Source organism: Melospiza melodia, chromosome 1, assembly GCF_035770615.1.
Source record: "Melospiza melodia melodia isolate bMelMel2 chromosome 1, bMelMel2.pri, whole genome shotgun sequence".
Classification (NCBI taxonomy): Eukaryota; Metazoa; Chordata; class Aves; order Passeriformes; family Passerellidae; genus Melospiza; species Melospiza melodia.
Genome location: NC_086194.1, coordinates 117,422,270 through 117,440,526, shown reverse-complemented (window position 1 = coordinate 117,440,526; position 18,257 = coordinate 117,422,270).

Sequence of the window (18,257 nt, the reverse complement as noted above, 5' to 3'; positions counted from 1 at the left end):
CTTTTACAAAAACCATCTCTTAGCACTTTCAATATAAGATGTGCTGTAATTTTAAATTTCCCTTATTTCAAATGTCATACAGAGAGAGGAGCTTGAAAAAACTTTTTCTGAGTTTTTTTTTAAGAAGTTTTCAGTCTTCTTTTTATTTATTATTTCTGTGACTCATTCATTACAGGATGAAGTCTTATCATCTCTGCATCCTTTTTTCAAAGCTGTCTATTCATAACATATTTTTTCTTCTTTACTGCTCTGACTTCTGTCCTTTTACATTCCACAAGTTCTCTGAAGATCAACATATCAAAGGCTCTATCTGACAGGGACTTGATACCATTAGCGATAATATCTTTATTGTACTTCTGAGCTTAACTGTTGCAACTTCCAATTCCCTGGGAATTTCCTGCTGTCTAGCTTTTCACCTATCTGGAGCAGCAATCGGACAAAGAAACATCAGGGCATGTCAGATGCAAAAAACCCCGTAAATTCCCAGTACCTCTCTGATAGGAACACCAGATAGGGACTATGATGCCCAAACACCACAACACCACTGACTGCTATAGTTAAAATGAATCTTGTCACGTGCCAGCTGAAAGAAGGTTGCCAAAAGGAAGGAGAGAAAGCAAAGAGATCAGAGTATTGGGAAAGGGAGGGGGTAGAAATGGACAAGAGACTTGAGATGAGATCTTCCCCACATAAGAAAATTATCTTTGTATGTTAATCTTTTCTCAATCTGCCTCTCAATTTGTTTCAGTCCATTTAAAATTATCATTTCTTGCCCTGAAGGCCCACCTTGCTTGCTCTCACCCCAAGCTTTCTCATCCTTTTCTGTTCACTTGCTACTATCGGTAAAACAATGTATATATTTTATATATTTACTGATGAGTAAATATAAAAAAAATGCATCTGAAATTTTAAAAAGCAAACAAAAAAACAAAACAACAACAAAAACCCACAAACAAAACTCCAACTATTAGTTACATATATATGCAGTAGTGGAACTATTGCACATGCACAGTAAAGACAACCTGGACGTATACAAGTAGCTGTGTGGTCATTGCTTTAACTGACTACCAAGTTCCTGAAATTAGTAGGATGATAGCAGTTTTGTAAAGGTTCTCTTTTAATGCCAGTGAAGACACATGTATAACCCTTTTTTTTTCTTTTGAAATAGCATGCAATTATTGCATTATCTTAAAGTTTGTGACACGATCTCAACAGATACTTTGATGTAAATTCCTGAATTTTACTGCTTCTTCATCAGGTACAAAACAGCGAACTGAAATACGTGTTACAAATGTTTGTAATTGCAGCAGAGCAGATGCAAATTTGGAAGCTCATTTATGATATTATTAATTTAGTGTTTATATTTTCTTCCCTAGTGAGGCTAATTTCTCTGTTTTCCTGTTTAATATTCCCTTTAACTGGATCTATCTTCTGTGCTAAATTGCATATGCAGATATGCAATTGACTCATAGACTGGTGCAGAAAAAACAGTTGCATCTAAATACTAGTTATATAATTTATTTTCATACAGATTATTGTATTTGGTGAGTCAGTCAATATCAATATAAATGTCTACCATAAACTGCAAAACGAAAATCTTTCTTCCGTGGTGTTTGTTTAAAACCTATAAAAACACATTTTTACAGGCGATGAACTTGCAGAATTTGTTGGCAGAGGAGGTTATCGGTGCCGACCATACCAGGAAAGCCAAAACCAACAGGTTAGGCAAATTAATGGAGAATAGGCCCATAGACATGGGAAGCACAGGCAGGGATGTTCCCACTGACCCACCGAGGCAGGGGCTGTGGTCTCTGGGCAGGACAGGGCACTCAGACAGGGAAAAGCAGCTCTGCCCCAGCAGTGGCTGTGGTCATCACATGGGGGCAACAATATCAGTGCCCCTGGAAAGGCATTTCTTACTCTCATCTGATTTTTAATTACCTTTTCACAGGTAGTAAGAATCTTCTTCCCTCTGAAATATAAAGCCAAATTAAACTGAACATTGGCATGTCTTGGGGGTTTTTTGTTTTGTTTCTTTTGGGTTTTTTTGGGTTTTTTTTGGTTTGGTTTGGTTTGTTTGTTTGTTTTTTTTTTTTCCCCAAAATGAAAAGGCTGGATTAAATGACCATGAATTGAATCTGCATCCACTTCACAGAAGGAGCTGGCAATGCAATGCCTAATGCACATAACTGCTTTGCTTCACTTGAGGGCACAGTGCATTGCACAGGAGTTTTGGCTCAGGGCACATAATTGCCACATATATTTTCCTTTTTATGAACAAGTTTATGGTTATGTCATTTAAAATTAATAAACCACTGATAAAATCTTTGATGTGATTAAAATATCTAGCATTTTAGTTTGTATCAAGGTACTTTACTACTTTTATATAATTTACCACATGGTTTACTGCACTTACTTCATAAAGACAGTTTATTCTAAAGGGACCTGCTTTTGTAGTTTATTGCTTGGATAATATTAAGCATCTGAAGATGCTCTACTGTTCTGGGAAACAGTATATTCTGGAGAACTAATGTTTTCATAGAGGTTACTCTTTTCTACTAATACTAATGCTGTACATCATTGCAAAGGAAAAAAACATTTAAGTAATAAGGTTTTGGATCTGGAAGACATTCACATTTTAGCCCACATTATGACATTTTGTTTTTATTCTGATGTAACTGTAATTAAATTGCTAAGACTCAGTCAAAACAGGAAATAATTTCTTAAAATGCTTATGGAGTAGTCATTTTGTATCATTAATTTATGGACTTGCAAAAACTTTGGGTGACATTAATAAAGCTCAATATAATTTTGAATTTTATCACTGTTAATTAGCAATAATAGTATCCACAAGATAAGTAATACTCTTTATTTACTTCAGAAAGTGAGTTTTGCAAACTCATGTCATTACCCTACACATCACAGCCACCTAGTCACTTTCACAAGCTGGGCCATTATTCTGTGTATTTAACTTCAGAAGAAAAAGAGTGCAGTGCTTACTGCCTCACATTTAGTGCTTTTTTCTAATGTTATTCTTCCTTTGGACCTAAGAAATAACCAAAAATGGTGCCAAAGAAAGAGGAAATGAGATTCTGTTTCCAACCAAGATTCTTGTCTTTTCAAGAATCTACCCCATTTCTCAAAATTATGGTTCTCATCACACAAAACAGAGGTGGCCTTCTCTTCATGCATGGGGCTTGCGTGCTTTGAACACTGTGAATTCACATCAGGCAGAAATGACAGGAGGGAGAAAATTACTGAAGCAACTATTGTAGTGTAAATTGTGTCCTGGCTTGAGTAAGGCACAATTTCTCAAAAGAAATACTCAAACAGCAGTGATGTGACTGAAGATGCAGTTGGAATTATATACTTTACGTTCTCAACTTCTCTAGCTTTTGAAAAACTGTTGAAAACACAATAGTCATGCGTTGAAATATTTGACAATGGCGTTAGATGCTCTCTATCTTATGATCAATTCAAAAGAAATATACTGGGAAAATTTCTGTAATCAAGATCATAAAAATTATAAAAATATTTGTATTTCTATCTTAAACACAGTTTTGAAGTGGTATATGCACGGATTGCAGATTTAGACTTATTTTTAATAACTTTTTATAGACTTATAAATATTTTCCCTAACACAGATTTGATTTCTAGATTTCTCATGTGATTTTTCTAGGCTTTGAAACTGGATCTTGGACTCTAGGTATATGCAATACCATTTTTTGACAGACTCTAAGTATTGCTGTTGCAGTTTCATTTGTTACTGCATGCTTTTATATAGGCACAGAAACTTTTGGAGATTAATACTGCACATTGATCAGCTGGTGTTTGTGAAGGCAGCAGAAAATCACATGGCTTGTCATTGCCCACAAATCTGACATCATGACATCTGCAAGAGCTGTAATTGCCTGAATGTTCTTGGACAGTATCATGAACAATGTGAGACTTCTCAATTTTTTGGCAAGCTTTCAGAGCTTGTTAAGATAACTGAAGAGTCTTGGGAAAATATGTACATTTTTTAATGACTACAGATCTTAAAGATACTTGTTGCTGATAATTTCATCTGTAAATTGATATAACTTTTTTTATATAATTGTCATTCAGTTTTATTCCCTACATGTTTTCCTATTCAGCCTCATATCTGCCTTTGAATTGCTAAAAATTGAAGACTGTCTGCTGGTGTGTTTTGAGTGGCAACACTTAGATTTTTTTTGGACCCTGCAAGCATTTTTTCAAAGCCATCACACTCAAGTTCACCTGTAGCACTTGTATAGCGTATGCAGAAAACCTATTTTCCGTACTAATCTTCAGTTCTGTCTTTGAAACAGGCATTTTTCCAAATATCCTGAGAATGTTTTTCAGAAGTCAGTTTGAAAATGTAACCATATGCATGCCTTCACCTAGTGATATTTTCTTAGTGAACTGACAAAAATAAGTTTTAGCTAATGTCACACAGCTAAGCCAGAATAGCTGCCAAGCAGTGAGGTAGATGGACTGTATTCTGCCTCCAGAATTAACCACAGAGCTGATGATTAGCAAGATGAAGTCTCTGCGGGCTTCAGTGGCAGTAGGCAATGAATGACAGGGAGCAGAGGGGAAATGGGCTCATTTGCAGGTAGCTGAATGCACTCTGTCACTGTACTGCCATGTGCAGCCTGGAAGAATAAATGAGACATTGATAGAATGACACCCAGCAGAGCTGCCAACCTGTCATTTTTACTACATTTTTTTTTCTGATGATAATTTCACCAGGTTAACATGGTAAATGTAAACCACAGAAACTTCATTTGCACTCAGTGAAGAAGAGGTCATATGTTAGAACACTGAAGCTTTGTTATCAATGCTGCTTAAAAAGGCAAAACTAACCTAGCAGCTGTGTTTCATCAGCACTATAGGCTTATATATATATATTTATTTAAATTTTATTATTATTTATGTATACATGTCTGTATAAGTAATACAAGGAAAATATTTCCACTAAGCCTGTCTTCACCTGTCTCTGATTTACACCTTCTTTTAACTCTAATTTTTCCAGGGCTGCCTAAAGGAGTCAATTGTTTGATGGCATGCATTGTCCAAGGATTTCTTTACAAATATAGGCACTTTTAAGGGATGTTAATAATCTGAAGTATTCATGAGCAGGAAAATGTGGAAAGCTTTCTGCTATTATCAATGAATTGGTTTCCAAAGTGTAAATGACAAACAATTATGGGTTTTTTTGATCTTTGCCAATGCCTTTTTTTGTTTCATATAGGAACATTTTATTAATAGTATCCTAAAGATATGAGATATATGACACATGCTGGGCTAAAAATATTTTTATTCAGTACTGAATTCTTCACCATCTTAGTTCACACATTTGTCTATAACTTGTAGCAAATTTCATGTTAAATATGCATATTTGGATGAAACAGTGATAAAACTATATGATGTTTTAATTTTAATTTTTTCATAGAAAAATCATTCTGTTTACAGATAGTATTTAAATGTTCCAAACCCCTATATTTAGTGAGGAATAATACACTGACATTTTAATGAATAATGTAATGGTGGCCACTGGGAGAGCTAGCACTGTTTTTCTTAGACAGTGTTTCTCTTCTTCACTTTATGGAACAGAAATCTGCATTTCCTGATATGATGATATTTTGGAAGGTTTTTTGTCTCATTGTTTTTTAGTTTGCATTTGCTTTATGATTTGTTTATTTTTCTTTTTCTTGCTTGCAGCTTTTTAGGAATTTAATTCCTGTCTATTGGATTTAGGATGCAGCAAAAAGGCCACGGGGCTATATATACCTTCCCATTGCTGTTGTCAGGAGCAGAGGAGAGAGTGTCCCAGTATCTGCCAATTGCTTTGTTCACTGCCTGTGATGCCTTGTCAAGGCTGATCTAGAACAGAGGCCAGATGGAGTTAAAGAATAAAGTAGGTGTTTATTAAAAGGCCTCAGTGGATACACCCTGGGCAGTACAAGAGCCCAGCCAGGGCTACAACCAAGGTGAACCAAAATTGTCACAGCTACAATCGTCACAAAACCAGTCACAACCGGTCAGACTTTTATAAGTTCTGGTCCTTTAGCATATGGGTGTTAATTGTCCAATTATAGCTTTAGCTTATGAAGTCCCATCCTTCTTGTTTTTCTTCCTTCAATTCATGTTGTTTATGCTCTTGGGCCTGAAATTTGGGTTGGTTGTCCTTGGTCCCAAGCTAGAGAAGGAATTGTTTTGTCTACCTACTCTGTGAAGAGAGCTTACCATCCCTTAGTATAAAGCTCAGAACCACACACTAAAGCAGTACAGAATCTGAAAAATATAAAAGCTAAAACCTAAGGCATCACCAGAAGGAAGCAGATGTATACTTATCTCTGAGACATTTGTCACAAAAATATGCCTTGAAATTATCTCGTTTCCATTAGGCAAATATTCTCCACAGACACTGGAAGACGCCTGGATTAGACAGGTGTAGAGAGGGTCAGCCAGCCTTAAGCAGTTCAACAGCTCTTTTAATAAGAAGGCTGTATCTGATGAATGTGAATACTGCTTCCAGTGCCAACAGGTCTCTCTTTACAAATTAATTAGCTCTACAATTACAAAATAACTAATTTCACTAAGAATCCATTTGAGCTGTGTGACCCTTTGAGAAAGCAGAGTGTAGATTCTCTAGGACCAGATGATTGTTTGTCCAATATGATCCACAAATCACTTTCTTAGATCTCAATCTTGCAATTCTCACAAGTCAGGAGTCTATTCCTGGCTCTCACTTTAATAGAAGGATGGCTGTAGGTTCATATCACCTCGCTATTTATGGATTAAACATCTTTTAGGTGGTGATGCTTCAAAGAGAGAGGTTTGGTCTCAGATTGTTCTTCCTAGAATTCTCTTTTAGCTGCAAGCCACCCATTTAACCATCTGAAAGCTGTATCACTGCACAGCTATGTCTCAGTGAAATGACAAGCTGTTGGCTAGCATTTCTTCAAAAATGTATGCAGAGGAATGAAGAAGGGTAGCATATTCTTCTGTTTCCTTATTTTGCTCTGTTCAGAACTTCATCTGTTTCATCAGGACCTGACAAAAGTGATGCCAGAAACTTGATTAATGGCAGGCAGAAGCCGTGACAGGGTTCAGGCAATGATGCTGTTTGTACCCAGGTGTCAGCAGAGACGGGCTGGTGTGGGAGAGGGAGTGCACAGCTCTGGTGAGGGCAGCGGCAGCTGCCATGTGTGCGCTCCCAGCACAACAGGGAGCAGCGCTGGGAACTGCTATTAGCAAACAGCTCATCTTCCTCACTGCTAGCATGAGGTCAAAACTGCAATCTAGCCCCAAATCACTGCTTGATAGGTTGTACACTCCAAAATGACATGATCCCGCTCTGCTTCAGCAGCAGCATATTTCTGTCTGAAGACCAGCTTCAGTCTCAACGCTGTGTTTATACACACCCACTAGCTGACACGTGGTTTTCAGTGCATGCCAACTAATGAAAAGAGGCTTTAATTAATTTTTTTAAAGTGTTTGTTTTGTTTTGTCTTGTTGGTTATGCTTTTAAAGGTAATGTTCTAAAACTGGAGAGATGTAAGGCACCCCTCTGGGCAACCAAGCCACTACACAAAGGACTTTCAATGCAGGACAAGACTGCTTTTCTTTGCCCTGATGACTGAAGTACAGCAGAAGCACGACTTGGGAAAATGGGAGACTCAGATGTGCCAAAGATAGATGCATGATTTAGCAGTCACATCAGAAGATACTCAGAAACAAAGGGATTGTTATCAACCTCTAATTGATTACTAGGTGTGTTACCACAACTGTCTTCAGTGGGGAGGGAAAAAAGGAAAAAAACAACAAAGAAACCCCCAGAAGCTGGGGGAAAACTTTTTTCTCATCTCTTAAGACAATAATTGACTTTAGTTCATTGTGCAGTGTTTCAAAATAGTTTTTAAAAATACCCAGTGCATACTCCAGAGTCCTGCTTTTCCTTCTACACTTGACTATCACTGATGCAAGCAGCAAAACCTGGGACACCTGGTAAAGAGCAACAGAGAATTTACTCTCAGTCCAAAGTAAGAAGAAAAATGGATTTCCTGCATGTCCTCTTGAGGAATATTAAGAGGAAATTGAGGAAGTAAATGACTTCACTGGTATAGTAACTGTCTTAAAGTACTAAAGACAGTGACCTGTAACACTAACAAAAGAGAGGACAGAAACATCCTTTAACACCTCAAAATCTGTAGATTTTTTACAAAGCATCTTTTAAAACACAATAAGATGGATTAGGGCTCAGAGTTTTCATAAGAAGCTAACAGATAGATATTTCATTCCTGTTAACAATAAGGGACTGGACATTCAGTGTTGCTAGGCAGTTTTGCAATATCCACATCTAGAAATTACAAATGAATAAAAGTCTAGAAAGTCTTCCAGCTCATTTTTGCATTAAAGAGAAAAATGCACTCTCTAGTATTTATGAAGGTTTTATTTTGCCTATTTCAACTGTTTGGCTTCTGTAAATATGCTAAACTCTTTTTTTTTTCATTTTTACTTTATGTATTTTTTCAAAGATAAATCTTTTTCTCTGCATTCCATTTTACATGCTTACATTTTCATTCCTGACAGACAACAGACTCTGATTCTAACACCCTCTATATATTTATCACTGGGTAGCATGTTGTTTGTCTCAAACCTTCTTCCCCTGTTCAATCTCTATATGTATTCCTTTTGATTCATTTTCTTAAAACATCAGTTTCTAAAAGCTTTTCTGTCTCTAAAGAAAATCAGGACTAATCAAGGTGCTTTTCAAGCTATAGTACATTAAAGTGCAAGCTCACTCACATCATTGCAAATTGCACACCAGCCTAAGGTGTATATTGTTTATTTTTCAAAAAGAACCTAGTCTTTGTTCTTAGAATCTTAGTTTTCCTCTTTAACATTCTGCTGGCCTTTCAGAAAAATAGAACTGTCAAATCCTCACATCAAAATGCTAGGACACAGAACAGAGGGAGAAAAATATCCCTCAATGCAACTTAGTCCCAAAATATTTTTGGTTTATATTTTATTCAGATCAAGTCAGAAATAATTTAAGCAATATTTTACAACTAGTTTTAAAAATGTTTTCCAGATCTGAGGCCTTATATAATAAACATTCATGCTGAAATTGTTTGACAATCACCAGCTTCAAAAAATAGAGCTAAGTAGGGTGATACTGAGATAACCCCAGCTGTTCTGCTACTTCTAAGATAAAGTGATATATTACAATAAAATATACAGCTACATTTACAATTCTTTCTGAGAAAATGAGCAGTAATTCACTACTGAAGAAATTCTACTGACTTCTTAATCTGTGCAGTCGTGTGTGCTCTCTGAAAGAGTGCCACTAGAAATTCAAAATGAGCCTGTTACTTTAATATTTCATCACAAGTTATTTGTTAGAGATGTGACGGTTTTCATAGTTAGCACAGCAAGCTATCTCATCCAGCAGCACTAAAATGTCCCTTTCTAGAAGAGATCTTGTCCTCAAGTGTGAAAGATATTTAAGTAAAACTTGCAGGAGTGAGGGTGCAGACACAGAGTTACAGGTACGTTTTGCTAGCAACACTGCTTATCCTCCAGCCTTAAGCCTGGCTTTTCATTAAAAGCCTCCTGTCTCTAGTTTTCACTTTTTTAAAGAATTGTTTTAGTAGTTCCCTCTACTTTAAGTTGGTTGAGAAGAGCCAAATACAGGTGTTGGCTGTGTATTTGACAGGGAGCAAGTACAGAGGGCTGCCAGGGAACCACATCCTGGCTACGGTCTCAGGCAGAGTCCTGAGCTTTAAGGGAACCCTCAGGGCTCAGCTCAGTATTTGGTCAATTTAGGAAATACTTGCATCTCCTAAGCTTTCAACAGCATTACACAATTCACTTGGAATCCGAGAGAGTAGCGAGACTTCCTCTTTAGATGAGCATCCCACTCTGGGCAAAGCTTTAAATAGATTACCATGTTTAGATGGGGTGTTCACGTGCATGTTGATCAGGTATGAAAAATCCTGTCTTTGTATCTTTCCACGACACAAATACAGCTAGTGGATTTTTCTCTCTGTGTTAGTCTTTGTTTAATCTGAGATGTTAACATTGCATATTTTTGACTTTGAAAGATTCTAAACAGTTTTGAAGTTTCAGGCTGCAGTTGTAAAATAGATTTTTCTAAAGCTGACGCTCATTCTTTTGATAACAGATGAGTCAGAGAAGAATGCAGACATGGGCTTCTTGCCTGTAAACTTATATTAATAGAACTTCCTTGTTTGAGAAAATTGTTCATAACTTCAAAAAAAAATTACTGGCCCAGATGAAGTAAACACTCTTAGGTGCCCAGATGTGACTAGTTTTGGAAAGAAAAAGTATTAATATTAGAGATCATTTAGCTCAGCAGCGTATCAGAACAGCTACAATGAACAGTGCAGCATTTCAGGATGCATTTTAGTTCTTCCTGGCAAATGGCATGGAAAAAATTTTTGTAAAATGTAAAAAGATACAACAAGGTACTTTGGATTTTCAGATATACTATATTGTATAGTAATAAGTTACACAATTATAACTTGTAGTTTGGCTATAACATTATGACAATTAAAGAAAAAATAAAATATTGTCTTAGAAGTTATGATCTATCTAATTACAACTAAAACAGATATAAAATGTTTATGCCTAAATTGCTATTTTATTTGCACATAGATCAAATTTTTAAAGAAGGTAAATTTTTAAAGAAATTCTGACCTTTGGCTGGGATAGAGGCCCTCAATGAAGGTGTGAAATACAATACTTTTACAGACGTATATTTTGCCAAAACACTGAAGAAGATTTAAAATTGTATGGATATGTCTATCCCCATGCATCACTGAAATTGCTGGGACTTTGACTTGAAATACTGGAAAGGTTGGCCATTAAACATAAGAAAGAGGAAAAGGAGACAAATATATGATCAGTCATATTTATAGTAATATACTTCCTTATATTACTAATTGTTTATTATATATTTAAAAAATAAAAAGTTTGTTCTTCCTTTCCCTATTTTTTTACATAGAAATTAATAGTCTAAAATTCCTGCAATCTTATGATTTGTAAAATCTCCATTGTAAATCCTCAACACATGAGAAGGTCCTAAATAGTAAATCCCAAGGATTATTCTGAACTACATTTATATAACTGAAACAGGAAAAAGTTCCCATTGATTTTCCCCTTAAACTTTTCCAGCAAAAGAGAAGGAGACATAAAAACACTGGTAGTAAGGAAACTGGTTATAAGCCTTTCAGTGGAGACTTATTATCTATACTCTACTACATAGTACTTGTAATAATTCCTAAACACAAATAGAGAAAAACATCAAAACTGAGGGACAGGAAGTGCCAGGAAAACAGAAATGTGGTTTTCTTCATTTGTTACCTTACAGATTATGTAACTCATTTGTTATGCAAAAGTGCTCCATGTCCCACGCACACACACCAATGTGCTATCAACTTTTGGAATTTTTTCCTTTAAGATTAACAACATAAAATAGATTAATATTTCTTTTACATGGAAATGTCCATAATTTAAAGTCAAACTTGAAGGGATAAATGCTACAAAGATGCTTGGCTCAGAATCTGTAAAGTTCTATGTAATGGAAGCTATTTGATAATCAACTGCTGAGTCACAGAAAATTATGTAAATTATATACAGAAGGAATTTACAAGATCAAACAGCCCATCTCTTGGCTGTTACATGACTGGTTTTTGCACTCTTTAGTGAAGGCCACTTTGTTATCATCAAAAAGAGGAGTTAATGTAGTTTGACTCCCCCTACTTCAGATTTTCCATTTAAGTGAATATAACAACCATGCTTAAAATTTTGCTATTTGAGGTTAACTCCAAAACAACCAGTGTCCTCCTACCTGCTTACCCCAATTTAATACAGCTTAAATAGGCATCTTCATGGCATAGCACATACCCTTTCTGAAGATCCTGGGATTTTAGAGCATTTGAACCAAAAAAACTCTAAATAAAATGCTACACCAGAAGTAATCAATGCTGTTATTTTAATCATATTTAATTGTCTTTCAGTATGCCTTATGAAGGAATAAAACATTAATAAGCATTTAAGAAGGCCGAATTGAAATGTACCTGCTTCTCAATGTCAACTTTCTTTTTTTCTTTTCTTCCCCCCCCCACCTGGGGCTTTAACAGCTCTGCACCTCCTGATAAACTGAATTCACATCTTTTCCTCCTTTTTCTCTGCAGACTTCTCTCTATTGTTTCTTGGGGGCAAGACCCTCATTCCTCCTCATTTATTTTTAGATACTTCTGCTCTTAATGCCAGCAGGTGTGGACAGTTGGGAAAATTGATGCTAATTTCTTGTTTTTTTCTTTGTATCTCAGTCTATTGGCCATTGGCATAGATGGTGGTGTTGTTGGGCTACAACAAGGACTGTCCTAAATGGCACATTGCAGCAGATTTGCATGAATAACAGTAACAAGCAGTGAAGGCTCACAAATGGCTTTGTTTGCTAATTTGTAATGTGGAGGTCAGATATAATGGAATCTGACCTCCGAGGGTAAGAGGAATTGCCCATATGCTGTTCCCAGATCCAGAAACAAAAGCTCTACACATAAAGTGAAACTATTGTTAGACCACTGTTACATGGAGAACACTCGATTCTTTATGTCTTTGTTTGTTCTGTAAGCCATTTTCTCAAAACTTGGTTACATTGGTGCAAATTGCAACCAAGATCTGCTCTAACTTGGAACCTCTGTCTCGACTGAGATTTAAAAAAAAAAAAACAAAAAAAAAAAGAGACAAAATTGTTAGAGAAATTTCTACAGACCAGCTTTGGGAAAATACTTTTTAGTTAGAATTGATATTAACTGAAAGCCTATTACTAAAAGCACAGCCAACTAGTTGCAGTTTATAGAATTGTTTATAGAATTTGAACATCAGAGGACATAGTCAGTGACATAATGGTAATTATCAAAGTATATCAATACCGAGGAAAAGAAAATTTTAAGCTACTTAATGCCAAAGTTGATTGAGAGTCACTTAAAATTCTGAACAAATCTAAAGATTATTTGGATTTTCAAACATTTGTGAATTTGTTGGTGAACTGCACTGAATTTATAGTTCTTGATTTACTGATGGAAGAAAAAAGGTTGTTTCATTTTCATACATTGCCCTTAAGGTATCTTGATATAGGTGACTTTTTTCAAGCATTTTTGGTTTAACATAAAGATTTTACAGGCCATTATTTAATTTTTAGTTAAGAATCACCAGTTATAAAAAGAAAGGTTGATTATCAAGGCTTGTAAAATTGCATATTTATATTTTAGCTTGGTTCATTAAGTCCTTATTTTTCCTATACAAGTGAAATAGAATGTCATTTTGCTTATCCTTTGTATGATTACATAGATTAGATCTTTGATTTAATATAATAAATTCAGAAGTTTCTCTTTCACAAGGATAGTGATGGACTTTACTTTGTACATTACTATTACAAAGGTTTTTCCATGGTCTTTGACTTAGCTTTTTCTATTATTTGTGTTTGGGTATGTGGACATTTCTTTCCTGTTTTCTTACAGTGAATGTAGATTGGACAGAGAGAGAGAAAACTTGTCCAGTCTGTTCAGCATTTAGATCCCTCAATATGAAAGCCGCTTTTTCTGCAAAGCTTTTAAGTTTACTTTGAATTTATAGAGAAATCCTTTGGATTTAAGGATAACAACAGGTTTAATATGTTAAATATGACTGGGCAAATTTTGGTTATTGGCAGCCTATTTGATACTGACTTTAAATAAATCGGTGTTTAATAATGGAAATGGTACCTGAACCACAGGCACTGATCCCCTTGGCAAGGTTTTCCAGCAGGTACTTGAGTGCTTGCATTCACACAGGATGAATTTGCTGTCCTTTTTATTAAAGTTGCACCACAGTGCTGAGAGGCAGGTGAGGGACATGAGTTATGTCATACATACAGAATGAAAAAAAAAAAAAGCTGGTTAAAGGCAAAAGGCTGGCTCATGCTCTAGCTTGGACTGAATGGGCCTTTGGCTGCTTCCCTGCCACCCCAAACAGGCCTACAGGAACCATGGAGGTGTTATGACCTGAGCCTTTTTCCTGTTGCTGTTTTTCACCTTTTCCAAGGCAACATTTTTATAAGTACCTTCAAATGAGAGTGAGTCTGAGTGGTTATCCTGACTTTCCCTGTGTCTGAATTTCAGGTGTTGAACATCTGCACGTCCTTCCTCTTGTCTTCACCTGAGGCTGGAGATGCTCAGAGATGCCTCCACATCTGGTCGCAAGTACTATCAAATTCAAAGCTGGTCATGCCCAAACTGAGGGGTCCTTTATCAAGTACTGTGCCTTCATTACTCATGTGAGACCTGTAGAACTGACAACACCAGTGTCTGACCCACTGACCCCCTTGTGCATCAGGCCCCAGCTTGTGCTTGCTTTCAGCTAAGGGAGCACTGAAGCAGCGTGTTGGGTGCTGTAGGTGCCCATGTTTTGGCAGCTGGGGGGCTGCAGGGGTGGCCTCTGTGAGAGCACAATGTGAGCTGCCCCACACCACACACAGTTCCAGCTGGCTGCAGCCCACCCACTGCAGGGCATGGCTCAGTCCCACAGCCATGATAGTGGCTCCTCCAGGAAAGCTTATTTAAGGAAAGGTTAAATATGCTGTGCAGAAGCTATGAGAGAGAGAAGAGAAAATGTGAAAGAAACAACCTTGCAGACACCAAGGCCAGAAGAGGGGGAAGAGGTGTCACAGGTGCCAGGTCAGAGATTCCCTGCAGTTCAAGAAGCCCATGGTGGTGCATATTGTCCTCCTGCAGCCTGTGGATAATGTCCCTCATCAGAAGAGAGCCATACCCTGAAGGATGCTGAGAGAGCCCACACATGAGCAGGCTCCCAGCTGGAACTGCAGCCTGGCATGGGGGACCCATGCTGGAGCAATATCTTCCTGAAGATTGGAGAGGACCCATGCTGCAGCAGGTCCTGAAGCACTCCGTCACATGGGAGGGACCCCATGCTGGAACAGGGAAAGAGTGGGAGGAAGGAGGAGCAGAAGAGGAGCTGTCATGGACTGATCTCCCCTCTGGCAACAGGGGAGGACTTAGAGGAATGAGGACTCAAGCAGCTGAGCCTAGGAAGAAGGGGGAAGCATTAGGGGTAGATGTTTTTCATTTTTTCTTTGTTTCTCACAATTCTACTCTATTGTTATAAGGCAATAAAAGAAATTGATAATAACCAAGTTGTATCTATTTTGCTCATAGCAGTAATTGGTGAGCAATCTCCCTGTGTTTTCCTCAGCCCATGAACTTTTCCATCTAATTTTCTCTTTCTGTCCTTTCCAGGAGAGGGAGTGAGAAAGGAGCTGATGGCCATGGAGCAGCTTGCCAAGGTCAAGCCACCACAGTCATTCAGAGAAGTCTATATCCACAGTAACTCATCTAATTAACTTTCATTTAAGAATTATTTCTTGCAGGAATGCTGGATATTACTTTGCCATTGTAGTTTTCTTTTGGAGTACCACTGTGCCGGCATTCTCTGTGTATCTTGCACAATCATCCCATAGATCCAGGAATGGCTTAGAGTTTCTAGATATCAGGTAATTTCTATGCTAAGATACATGTCTTCTGAAGAAATATGCACCTTCTAGGTACTCATGTTTCTGATGTTTTTTTCACATAACCTGAAAGTGGAACATATTTTCAAAATATGAACATTATTTCAGTAACTTGCATCTTTCGTAGTGTGTAGAGCTTCTTAACCCAGTCCTATGATTATAGAAAAAGTAGCATGCAGAGCTTAAACGGGCTTCTAGATATCAAAAAATTCAGGAAACTTTTTGGTAGTTTCCAGACATTAAAGTCATTACCAAAAGGATGCTTGGATTAAACTGTGGGTTTCTGAATATGGAGAATTGCATTCTTTTAAAGACTTATCTTCCCTGTATATGTGATCCTAAGAAAGGGTATTGCTTTATTTGTTTCAGTGTTTATTCCTACCCAATTTATATAAAGAAAAACACAAGGGCATCGAAAGTATCAGTTTGTGGCAGCAATTTTCAATAAAATGGGTGATGATGTGAGTAGGAGGATTAAACATTTAGATAATATCTTTGATAAAGGACAAACATAGTACAGACAGTCATCACTTATACAAATTTTCAGAAGAAAAAAATCGTGGTGCAGTGTTCTCCACAGTGGAGGAAGTACAGAGGTACAGGATTTCTCCTCTCTGACTGATGGTTCCCATCTTGAAATTTTTCCAAAGCTGTATCCTCACTTTGTGTTTCAGGCACTTTATCAGTAGGGCAAACAAGAAATTAAGAAAACTTCTTCAGCAAAAAGACAATTTTCTCTGGCAATTTTGAAGAAGCCATGAGAAGTTCTGTTAAAAAAAACAAAACTAAAACCAAACCTATGAAATGGCTATCTGATGAACAGAGAAAGCAAATGGCCTCTGGGTAGCTGGAGATTACCAACTCAGCCAAGAGTTCTTTCCTGTTCTGTGGTACCACTGATTTCATTCTCGTGTCTGATGCTAATGTTCCTCCTAACTTTCCTTTTTACACTGATGGGCTTTCTCCAGATGCCCCTCCTCACAGTGCTTAATGCAACATGATGGTCTCTGAAAGGAAAAACTTCTCTGCAGTGATCACTGCCATGCAATCAGGAGATACTGTGGCAAGCTCCCTGGGGACCGAACAAAGAAACTCACTCTGTAACTGCATCATCTAGCAGAAAGTGACCTCTGCCAGAAAGCAGACTGAGGATGTTGGTTTATCTTCTTTTCATTACTATCTTGACAGCAGGTGGAAAAGAAAATATTTATGATTATAACTACAAATATGATTTGGAACATGGTCAGATAACAATGCACCTAAATTCTTAATATTACCCTTTTAGTAAGGAAAACATCATCCTTTTTAAACAGATGGGAAAATGCGCAACTTTGCGAAGTTTTCTGGCTACAAAATTTTGTGATAATATTTTACAATTTTGCAGAATCAGCTCTCTTTTGCTATATATTTCTTCAAGTTGGGTTGGATGATACAAATTAATTTGGGATCAAGTAGACTTCCTGTAAAAATTTAAGAACTGCTCTGCACCAATAGCAGCCAGCCACTCAGTTTCTTTGCCTACAAAAGTTCTAACTGCAACTCTTGAAAGAACCTGTTGTGAGGAAAGCAGGTACAGCTATTTAGAAATGAAAGTGCTGAGTAGCTTGTATCTATATTTGATTCTATGCTTCTAGACAGTTAAAAAAATCCAAACCTGATGCCTACACTGTGAAAGTTTTCCCACAGTTTTGTAAGAACTGGCAAGGTCACAGCCTGAGGTAATATGGTTGCCAGATGTCACACCATTAGTTACAGTTTTAGACAGAATAGGTGTAAGTAGGGAGAAGCAAGACTTAAAATAACTTTCATGTAATGTTTTTCCTGCTGATGCTCTTCCAACGATGTAAGTGCTATTTCTTATTTCATAGTCTTAGGCGTGTCTCAGTATTTTTATTTAACAGAAGTTAAGTATTTAACTCAATTTATAGTTGAGAGAAACTGTAGGCTATTAATCCCATACAAACTCTGTTTTTAATTACCAAGCTTTCCACAAGAAAAAAGCCTTTGACCACATCAGATCTTACCAGTGACCTATGATTTCTTTGAACTGAATATTTGTGCAATTACTTTCAGATATATTTGTTATCCATTTCACTTTAATATAATGGGTTCAATAAAAAGCTTTTTTTTTTTTCCAAGCAGGGGCAATAATTTTTTCAGAACACCTCTCTTACCTTTGAAAGTCACTTTTGATACTGGGATGCACATAAATCATTGCCTCACTTTATTGGCTTTTGATGCATGTTTTGTACAGGTCATTCTTCAAGGAATGAATGCTATATATCTTTAGTAGTGGTTAGTTGTTCTGAAACTTTCAGAGAAACTGGAAAATTGCAAGTCAGTTTCTATACTTTTGCTTTTGTTCAGCATGTCTCTCCTGGACTGTGCATTCTTCTTTCTCAAGTAAGGTTTAATGTAGGGAACTATTTTATCTGCTAAATGTTTTCTAAAAGTTACTCTTCATTATAAAACACAGTTGCACTTGCTAAAATTAGTAGATCAGGTTTTCTTCTCTAAAAAAATTAATGATGCAGCAAGAAGAAAATAACTTGTACGGAGAAATTAATATATGCGGGAAATATATATGTCTGTACCTGTACTGTGTTTGCAAAGAAATGCTGTTCTTTAGAGTGCTGTATTCAACTCATTG